Raw genomic sequence first — 11,461 nt, 5'->3', positions numbered from 1 at the left:
GTTGGCTCTCATGAAAAAAGTCGAAAAAGCAACAACAGTTTATAAGGCAAACTTATCACATTGCGTAGGCAACTGGCTGAGTCAGCTGGGGTCGTTGGTTCGAATCCCGCTGAAGAAGTCTGATGAGGAAATGTTATTTCCGAAATAGCTATCACTTGTACCATTTTTTCAAATTGTTGTTGCTTTTCCACAATAGTTTTTCATTAAAAACGGCCTCAAGCTCAATAAAAATTGTTGAATATAATTGTTATAAGGCCATAAATAACAAAAACAAATAACTTAAGGACGAGCACACCTAAAAGTTAAACATCCTAAAAATAGAATTACTAACAAAAACCAACAAAACCAACAACCACCTGATCAAGTTTAAATAGCACTGGAATAGCATGTGATTATAGTTAGCTCACATGAAAAAAAGTGGAAAAAGCGACAATAGTTTATAAGGCGAACTTCCACAGCACAGTGGTCGATCCCATAGGCCAAAAATAAAAAAATGAAAGTCCGAATTTCGTCTCCAAATATGGCATCTCTATTTCTTATAATAATATCCCAACGGTTTTTACCCTCCATTCCCGCCCATCCGCACGAGGGGCGCAGTCCGCATGACGTACGGAACCAATATTTTAAATTTTTGTGCCGAGTCACGATAGGCAGGAGTTTGTTAAGTGTCGAGATCTAAAACTGTTCAGCTACAGAACTAAATTCATCAGCTGATTTTATGTATTTATGTCAATAATTCACTTATTGAGAGAGGAGAGTATCGCTTTCTTAATGCTGAAAAGCGGATCTGATATATCAAACGTGCTGGAATGAGAGTTAAAATCCTGGCATAAGCAACGGAGTGGGTCGTGCAATTCAAAATTGGTTTTACAAGCTTTCAGAAATATGGGACAAAAGTGTCTTGATACGCGTGACGGAACATTAAAGCTTACATCAGCCAGAAGAGACGGACTTGAAATTGAGCCTGTCAGTAATTTAACCATAAAAATTATACCAAGCATTTCCCTGCGACTGGCAAGTATAGGAAGGTTAATAAGTTTTAAGCGACTCGTATAAGGTGGAAGACTATATTGAGAATCCCATCGGAAATTTCTTAAAGCAAAAAGTAGGAATTGTTTTTGAATTGATTCTATCTTGTCTGAGTGAATTTGATACCTTGGATTCCAAACCACCGAGCCGTATTCCAGAATCGGCCTAACTAATGTTGTAAACAGGGTTTTAGTGATATACGGGTCACTAAATTCTTTTGACCATCGTTTCACAAATGCAAGTACACCTTTAGCCTTGTTGACTGTCACATTAATGTGAAGATTAAAATTAAGCTTAGGATCCATTGTGATACCAAGGTCCACAAAATTGTATACCTGTTCCAGGTTATGGTTACCTATTATATAAGAAACTGGCAGAACAGCTCTTCGCGAGAAGCACATTACTTTACATTTCTTAAGATTTAGAGGCATAAGATTTACTTTACACCAGTAAGCCATGCTGTTTAAGTCTGATTGTAGCAAAGACCTTTCTTCAATTGAAACGTACGATTTATAAAGTTTTACATCATCTGCATACATTAAAATTTTGGAGAATTTTATATCTGTAGAAATATCGTTTATAAAAAGCAAGAACAGAATCGGGCCTAGGTGGCTACCCTGAGGGACTCCTGAAGTAACATCAATGACGTCAGAGATAGTATTTTTAAACAATACCCTTTGTGATCTATCATAGAGGTATGAAGAGATCCAACGTAGAAAATTAGGTGGAAGACCAAGAAGATCAAGTTTATAGATGAGCAACGAGTGGCACACTTTGTCAAATGCTTTACTGAAATCAGTATATATAACATCAACAGTTTTGCTCTCACTAAATGCTTTTGAGATATAGGATGTTAATTCAAGTAAATTTGTAGAAGTTGATTTGCCCTTGCAAAATCCATGTTGACTGTATGAAATGCTTGAAGTGATAGAATGCGTCAACCGATTTGTTATAATTGCTTCAAATAATTTAGGAATTGCAGAAAGCTTAGCTATGCCCCGGTAGTTCTCCACTGAAGACCTGCTACCGCTTTTATGTAAGGGGGTTATGAACGATTCCTTCCATACAGTTGGAAAAACGCCCTCTTTAAGAGACAAATTAAAAACGGCTGTTAACGGCTCATAGAGATAATCAGCACAATTTCTAAGAAAACAAGTGGGGATCTGGTCAGGACCATAACTAAAAGACTGATTTAAGGACTTCAGGTAAACTAAAACATCATCGGGAGATATTATAGGGTTATGTATTGAGTTAATTGGACTTAGTTTAAAAGGATAGTCAAAGTATGCTTGGGAGTTAGTGGAATAATTGGATTTAAAAAACTGAGCGAACATGTTAGAAATTGTTTGATTATCACCAGAGACGGTATTTTGATACTTCATGGCGGAAGGAAACCCACGTACATTTCGCTTGGAGTTTACGAAATCATAAAATGATTTGGGGTTATATATTATACGTCGATTGATTTTACACAAGTAATCTTTATAACACTTTTTGTTTAATTCAAAGAACTTGTGACGCAAAAGTGAGTATTTTACATAGTATGAGTGTAAGCCGGTTTTTTTGTGTAATCTAAAATAACGTGACTTTCTGTTTTTCAAGTTTCTCAGTTCTTTAGTGAACCATAACTGTGTTTGTTCTACAGGAACACACATGCGTTCAGGCACATACTTTTCAAATAATCTATGTACAGTAAAATTAAAATGTGCAACGCTTTGCTCAACTTTTTCTTTGTATATAGGCCACGACAATTTAGACAATTCTTTATTCAGTTTTTTAAAGTTGGCTTGCGAAAAATCAAAGCGAGTATTTGGCTCGTATGTTTGGACATCGCAATTTTGACCATCGTTTATAATTTCGTAAGATATCTCAATAGCAGGGTGGTAGACATCTTCGGGCAAAACTAGTGGGTCACATTTATTTACAGCCGACTTAGATGCATCATCAACATAAACAAGATCTAATACTTTGCCAAACTTATTGCGAAGTACATTAACTTGATTCAGGCAGAGTTCAGCCATCTCCTCTAAAAATACGTTGTTGCACGCGCTAGACGAGAAAGGTACAATATCATTGTCAATGATGTTCCATGATACATTTGGTAAATTAAAGTCACCCAACACAATCAATGAATCAGAGGGTTTAATCATTGAATTAATTGACTTCAGTAAAGATACATGTTGTGAATACACTGATAAGTCAGATCGGGGAGGAATATAGCATAGAGCTAAGTAAGTAAACCCCCTTCCAACCTGAACACGAATTCATTTGAATTCTGCAGATTCGATGTGTGGAAGACTAACTTCTTCAGATGGTATTGAAGAGTCTACGGCAAAGAGTACGCCACCACCGACTCTGTCCTCCCGATCTTTTCTGTAGATATGATAATTATTTGAAAGAATCTCTGAATTAAAAGTGTGAGGTTTGAGCCAAGTTTCAGTCAAAGAAATTATATTATAATTGCATTCAAGGCCATTAAGATATAAATTCGTTAATTTAGTATTTATGCCTCTTACGTTTTGATAACAAATACTTAAAGCAGATTTAGTAATCAGTTTTTTGGTTCTGTATTCTGACGGGGAATATTTGCTAAATTATTATTTTTGTTGGGCCTATACTCAAATTCACGAACGAAAGCTCCGGAGGGCCAAAAAGAACTACTAAGCAGCATGTCAAAATTTTCTAAATTTACGTCTATTTTAAATGAAGAAATATTTCTTTCATATTTAAAATTAAATTTTCTGATACTTAAGTTGACAGTTTTAACTTTGGACGAGATGTAAAACTTTATATCGTCCTCGGAAGTATCCCTCGAAAATCTAGATACAAATATAGACTTCTTTGGGGGAACCACAACCAGTCTCCTAGTATCAGACTCGATTACCGGCGGACGGGGTTGAGTAACTGAGTTACTAGTTGAGGGTAGAGTAAGCGTTGGAAGATTGGATGGCGGTGCCACAACTTCAACGGGGGACGGGGAAGATACTGCAGGGTCATTATTAGAAGCAGACTTTGATATATGTTCTTTTGAGGAAGATAACTCCGTTGTCTGTGGACATGGAGAAGAAAGGTTAATTAAGTCATTCGGAAGAGTGTTCTGACGTGGAACGGTCATTTCATTAGGCGGACTATGAAGACGCTTACGTTTTGACACACGAATGTCCTTCATAGATTGTACGGTATCTAAGCATTTAAAAGATTTAAATACATTTTCGTAATGTTTAAATTTTTCGGTCAGTACCGACAACTCTCTCCCTACCTCAGAAAACCCAGTTCTGGTTTGCCTAAACAACTTAAAGAGATCAACTTCGGTTGACCTGCACTTTAAGCAAGACCAGCGAAGACCTTTGCCATCATTAATAGCGTCCAGAATTCTTCCTGTCAAACCAGCACATTTTAGATGGCAAATACCATCACAGAGCCAGCACGATAAGCAGCGTTCAGATTCGCTTTTGATTTGGCAGTTATCAAGATCACACTTCATATTGAAAGATTTAATAAAACTTATGTTAATAAAAAGACAAGCAAAATAAGTTTAACACAACACACACAACAATTCAGGAGCTGATGTATTTAGCTTAAAATATATGTAGCGAACAGTTTGAGTATCACTGTAATGTGACACTTAATAAACGCAGCGCAAACAGCTGTGACAAGAAATACTAAACGAAGTAAACAAAAAGAGCAAAAAGAAATGTGCAAAAATAGAAACGATCTCAGTTAACTACAAAGGAATAACAACAACAATGATAACAACAAATGATCCGGCAAGATTAGATGTAAGCTAGTGAAATTTAATTAAAGTTAATAAAAACCACAAAAATCACAAAACTTTCACTTAGCTTCGGTTATTATCACACTAAGATGCTCGTAGGCACTTTTTATAGCAACTTTTACTCAAAATTAGCACAATAAACTTTGCAAAATACAAAGACCAATCAAGGCACAAATAAGTAGAACTTCACAGCTTGACGTTTGCGTTTATACAAGAACAAGGTTTTAAAAGCGATTATTGGTTTTGTTTTGCTCCGCATGTACTCTTCAAGAATATCAGAAAGTTGACAGCTAGTTATGTGTCCTCTATAACTAGCTGTCAACTTTCTGTGTAAGCATCACAGTTGCGAAGTGTAAATTGAAAAATCTAAAAACAAGCATAGAAACTTTGTAGAAAACCTTAAATCAAAATGAATTTTTTAGTTGAAGCTATAAACTTTATTTTAATTCAGTTTTTGTTTCATTTGCTTGCTTTGTGTATATAACAAGTAAGAAAGTCTAAGTTCGGGCGGAGCCGAACATTAAATACCCGGCGCAAGTATTAAATATATGTTTTCCACCTTTCCGAAAGCTACCGCTACATGATAAGCCGGGGTGTATACATTTTAAGTAAATTAGCGTCCTTAAATTTCGAAATATTGCAGTTTCAAGCATATCTGAAATTTACCGTTATATGAAAAGCGGCCTCAATTTTAGTCCGATTTCAACAATTTTCAACGGTTTGCTTTTATGTGGCAAGCACAATAACCATACCGAGCTTGGTACAAATTGCTAGAACGGTTAGCGAGATACATATATGTGATCACAAGTGGGCGGTGCTACGCCCATTTTCCAAAATTTTGTCATAAACGTATTTCTTGGTAAAGAATTATTGCAATCATCAATTTTGAATAAATTAGCTTCAATATTTACTGATTTATCGAAGATTTTGTATTTCTCGAAATTACCGCTATATGGGAGGTAGGCGTGCTTATTGTCCGATTTAAAATTTTCAGCCATTTAGTAAGCTGTACTAAGGCCAACAACTGTGCCAAGTTTGGAAGAAATTGGTGCAGCGGTTACCAAGATATACACATGTAACCATAAGTGGGCGTGGCTACGCCCATTTTCCAAAAATTTATAATATTCATGTTTTCCGTCTGAAACTCATTGTAAGTATCAATTTTGAGTGAATTATCTTCAGTAGTTACTAAAATATCGCAGTTTTCGTATTTCTTAAAATTACCGTTATATGGGAGGTAGGCGTGGTTATTATCCGATTTCGCCCATTTTCAATACCATCCGTCCCACGCCCAAAAGAAGTTCACGTACCAAGTTTCGTTAAGATATCTCAATTTTTACTCGAGTTATCGTGTGCACAGACGGACGGACGGACGGACGGACGGACAGACAGTCACCGCTTAATCGATTTCTCTTTTCATTCTGATCATTTATGTATACATTTGTCTATATCTATCTCGATTCGTTTTGCCTGTTACAAACAACCGTTATGTGAACAAAGTTATAATACCCTTGTGCACAAGTGCGCTCGGGTATAAAAATACTAATGTTCCCTTAGTGCCATTATCAGTGTTCAATAGTTCTTACAATTATATTTTCAGGTAAGGTTTTAGTTGTGTTCCCTCCGGGTCCCTTCAATGATTTCTTTTTTTAAACATAAGTTGATGTTTTGAGATTCTCAGTTGTTAAAATCAGCTGCATATTTTCGCTTCGTATTGTGTAATTTGCGAAAGAGCAACTCCACCTTGTTGTTTTTGTGAGTGTTTTTGCATATGCATTGTGAAAGTTCTTCGTCGTGCTTGTGTTATGTTCTTGTTTGTTGTTATGCACGTACCGCAATGGGTTTGGTTGTGCTGTTTTCATGTTGTTATTATTATTTTTATTGTTTAATTGCATTATTTTGATTTTGCGATAGGTACAGCTAATCAGTGTGAACTTTCTCGTAAATATATTTTTGATATTTGGTGCTCTGACCAAAGTTCAAATGGTGAAAGATCAAGGAAAGCTTACGATTTAATTAAATCCCAAATCGAAAATCAGGGATACACATTTGATGGCCCTGAATTAATAGAACGTTTAGAATATGATATTAAAAATATATGAGTTCTGGAAAAAATGTTACCGTTCAAATAGTGCAATAGTTCTTGAGAGATATTCTCATTGGTTTGCCCAAAATGAGTTGATTTATTTAAGTTTGCAACCATCAATATCTGGTCCAACTCAAGATCGAGGACGTCCGAAAAAGAGTTTTGAAGAGTGCTCAAGAAGAACAAAGCGTCGTCGAATTGCAGAACTTTATGAAATTGATGAGTCCGCTGCCAATGATTTGCGTTTCGCTACCCAACAACAGAAATGATCGATTTTGCCAGCAAAGGCTTCTGCCGTATTATCTTTAATAACGGATGCAAACTTAAAAAAACATCAGTACCTTTTGATAAGGAGCTTTATAAACTCAGAAATTGACGTAGATTTCTTTCCATGCTACGACAACATTTTAAAAGAGAAAACAAAAAGTTACTCTGATAATATAACTATAACTAAATCTAGTGCTGAAGTGGAACTCCAAAACTTATTAGATCATACAGCTGCGCGTATTCTAGAACTACAGAGCGAAGTTATCGGTGGAACTGATGATGACTCAGTAAATGAGCTTACATTAATTGGAAAATGGGGTTTTGGTGGAAGCTCAGGACAAGCGAGTATAAGCAAAATGTCGAAGATAATAACTTGGAAGACAATAATTTATTTGTAACCTCGTATGTCCCGCTCCAAATTTTAACAAAACCAGGTGAGAACAATTGTAGAAAAGTAATTTGTAAAAATCCCCGACCATCATCCACCAGATTCTGCCGCCCGATTAGATTTCAATTTAAAAGAGTCCGCTCAATTGACCGTCGATGAACAGAAATATTTTAGAGATAAAATAGATCATCTGATGCCAACTCAATATAAAACAGCTACAAAGACAATACAAATTAAACATTCCCTGCAGCTTACAATGGTTAATGGAAAAGTTTGTAACGCACTTTCAGAAACTTCATCAGCAAAATGTTACATATGTAGTGCAAAGCCAACTGAAATGATTGATATTAAAACAAGTTTGCAAAAAAACAGTTCAAAAAGATCGGTATGAATTCGGATTATCTCCCCTGCATGCATACATTCGTTTTTTCGAATACTTTCTGCATGTGTCATATAGACTTCCTGTTAAACAATGGCAAATAAGAACACAAGAAGGAAAACAGAAAGTTCAGGAAAATTACATACCCAGTTAGAATTTCGGAAAAAATGGGACTAATTGTGGACAAACTAAAAACTGGAGGAAGCGGATCGTCTAATGACGGAAACACAGCCAGAGAATTTTTTAAAAATAGTAGATTGTCTGCTGAAATAACAGGCCTGGATATAAATTTAATAGATCGGTGTGCAACATTATTACAAGCCTTATTTTCTGGTTATCGCGTGAATGTTGAAAAATTTAGGAAGTACACGCTTGATATTGCCGAAGAACTCGTTGAAAAATATTCTTGGTATTATCTCCCAGCTACCGTACACAAAATATTAGTTCACGCTCCTGACATTATTGAAAACGCTTTAGTTTCAATAGGAGAAGAAAGTGCAAATGTTCTTTTAAATTTAATTACTCAAAAAGTGTATTTTTTTTTTCTCTCAAACTTTTTTACCGGCAAAGAGACACTTTGAACTACAATCATCCCAAATCTCTAATAGCGAAGATTTTTTTTTCTGAGTTATGATTTTTTATAGAAAATATACGTTTTTGTGGCACATACTACAATATTCTTATATTGTTTAACTAAATGGAACATATGTATGTAATATATCAGCAAAAAGTACAGCCGTGATCATTTTTTGTGTATCAAATAGATATTAGAACACACTTTCCACCATACAGTTTCGAAATACAAAATTACAATTTCCCGCTTTTTATAATCGAAACTGTATGGTGGAAAGTGTGTTCTAATATCTATTTGATACCCAAAAAATGATCACGGCTGTACTTTTTGCTGATATATTACATACATATGTTCCATTTAGTTAAACAATATCAAAATATTGTAGTATGTACCACAAAAACCTATATTTTCTATAACAAATCATAACTCAGAAAAAAAAAAATCTTCGCTATTAGAGATTTGGGTTGATTGTAGTTCAGTTCAGTGTCTCTTTCCCGGTAAAAAAGTTTGAGAGAAAAAAAATACACTTTTTGAGAAATTAAATTTAAAAGAACATTTGCACTTTTTGTTTATTGTTAAATAAAAAATTTTAAATAATGAAAATCAATAATTATATCATTTTATCTTGAAGTGACAAGAATTATTGACATTTGAGTAAAAACATTGTTGGAATCTATTAAATTTTGACAAAGTTATAGGCATTTTAAAAAAGAATTCTCACTGTCAATTCGAATAACCGATTTTTGCCTGAAAAACAAAATCGCGTTTAATTCGGCCGAAAATTTTTTCCGAGCCAAAAGCAAAAATACGTGTCTCATTATTTGGACCAACAAATAATGTATTTGAGTTTGGTCGAAATTAAAAATCATGCTCGTACCTGACCGGTTGTCTGGAAATGTAAAGCATCTTTATTATTTTTGTCGTTTAATTTTCGTTCTTCACTTTTCTTACTTTTATTTAATACAAAGCAAATTTTCTCTTGTAAGTACCCAAAAAAAAAAAAATGATAAATTGGTTCTCTTTCAATGTGTAGTGGGGTGGTGGGAGGTAGGTAAAGCTTGTTAACCATCATTTTATATATGTACTATTGTCTATTGATATATTTATTTTAAACCATTTTAAAATTTGCAAGTCGATATCTTCACTGAAAGTATTTTTGGCCCCCTCTCCATACAACACCGACCACTGTGCACAGGCAACTGGCTAAGTCAGCTGGTGTCGTCGGTTCGAATCCCGCTGAAGAAGTCTGATGAGGAAACGTGATTTTTTACCTTCCTCTTATTAGCTCGGGATGTAACTATGTAATATAGATGCGCCTAAAAGATAAAGCGATTTCTATTCTCAAGTTACATACTTGATGACAGTACGAATGGCAATTATAATAGGGAGGTTTTAGTTTTTTAAACTATAATTTGATTTTAGCTCATCTGCTCTTGCAGCCTTACTTGCTCTTAATGAGGATGTGACAGGCGAGCACAAACGTGGCGCAGTGAAGCGTAAACATATGTTGCAGATGCTGCAAATGAAAGAGTAGTCGGGAAATGTAGCTAAACTACAAAAAAAAAACAAGCGTGTGTAGAAGTTATCTGGAACTTATTGCAGTGAAATGTCGGCAACATGAGATTTCTCTACTCAACGCTTTGCGTGGCCAAAGTCAGCACTGCATATACTACATACATATGTATGTATGTTTGTTTGCACGTACGTGCATATACGCAGCTTCCAGCTTTTTCTGACGTTGCAAATCGTAGTGATTGCATCCAATAGCCAACAATGCTTGAACGCAATGTGCTCGAATAACTTGATGGCTCTATTTTTTTTTTTTCTATTTCTGAATGTTTATTCAAATTGTTGTTGCTTTTCCACAATAGTTTTTCATTAAAAACGACCTCAAGCTCAATAAAAATTGTTGAATATAACAAAAACAAATAACTTACAGGCTAACCTAATATTCACGCACGCCGCCAATTTATTGTCAAAAATTTCTCATGCACATGCAACTTGTATGAGATCAACCGAAATTGAACGGCGTGCGTATGAAGCTAACTCAATTTCCAATTTTTGTTCTGCGTGACATTTTGATTTGACGTTTCGCTCAATGAAATCAAATGCAAACGCATGCAAGTCAATTTCGGGTGACGCAAAAAAACAAATTCGACGGCATGCGTACCAAAACGCAAGCCGCGAATATTAGGTTAGCCTGTTAAGGACGAGCACATCTAAAAGTTAAACATTCTAAAAATAGAATTATTAACAACAACCAACAAGCACATCATCAAGTTTAAATAGCACTGGAATAGCTGCGCTTGATTGTAGTTGGCTAATATGGAAAAAATGAAAAAAGCAACATCAGTTTATAAGGCGAACTTAGCACAGTGCGTAGGCAACTCGCTGAGTCAGCTGGGGTCGTCGGTTCGAATCCCGCTGAAGAAGTATGATGAGGAAATGTGGTGATTTCCGAAATAGCTATCACTTCTACCCCTTTTTCAAATTGTTGTTGCTTTTCCACAATAGTTTTTCATTAAAAACGACCTCAAGCTCAATAAAAATTGTTGAATATAATTTTTATAAGGCCATAAATAACAAAACAAATAATTTAAGGACGAGCACACCTAAAAGTTAAACATTCTAAAAATAGAATTATTAAGAAAAACCAACAACCACATGATCAAGTTTAAATAGCACTGGAATAGCTGCGCTTGATTGTAGTTGGCTCACATGGAAGAAGTGGAAAAAGCAACAACAGTTTATAAGGGGAACTTAGCACAGTGCGTAGGCAACTGGCTGAGTCAGCTGGGGTCGTCGGTTCGAATCCCGCTGAAGAAGTATGATGAGGAAATTGATTTCCGAAATAGCTATCACTTCTACAATTTTTTCAAATTGTTGTTTTCCACAATAGTTTTTCATTAAAAACGGCCTGAAGTATCAAGAGCGTTTTCTTGATTAAATAAAAAATTGCGGGG

Source organism: Rhagoletis pomonella, unplaced genomic scaffold (assembly GCF_013731165.1).
Source record: "Rhagoletis pomonella isolate Grant_MI unplaced genomic scaffold, Rhpom_1.0 Rhpom_scaffold_00002, whole genome shotgun sequence".
In the NCBI taxonomy this organism is placed as follows: Eukaryota; Metazoa; Arthropoda; class Insecta; order Diptera; family Tephritidae; genus Rhagoletis; species Rhagoletis pomonella.
This window is presented reverse-complemented; position numbering follows the sequence as displayed.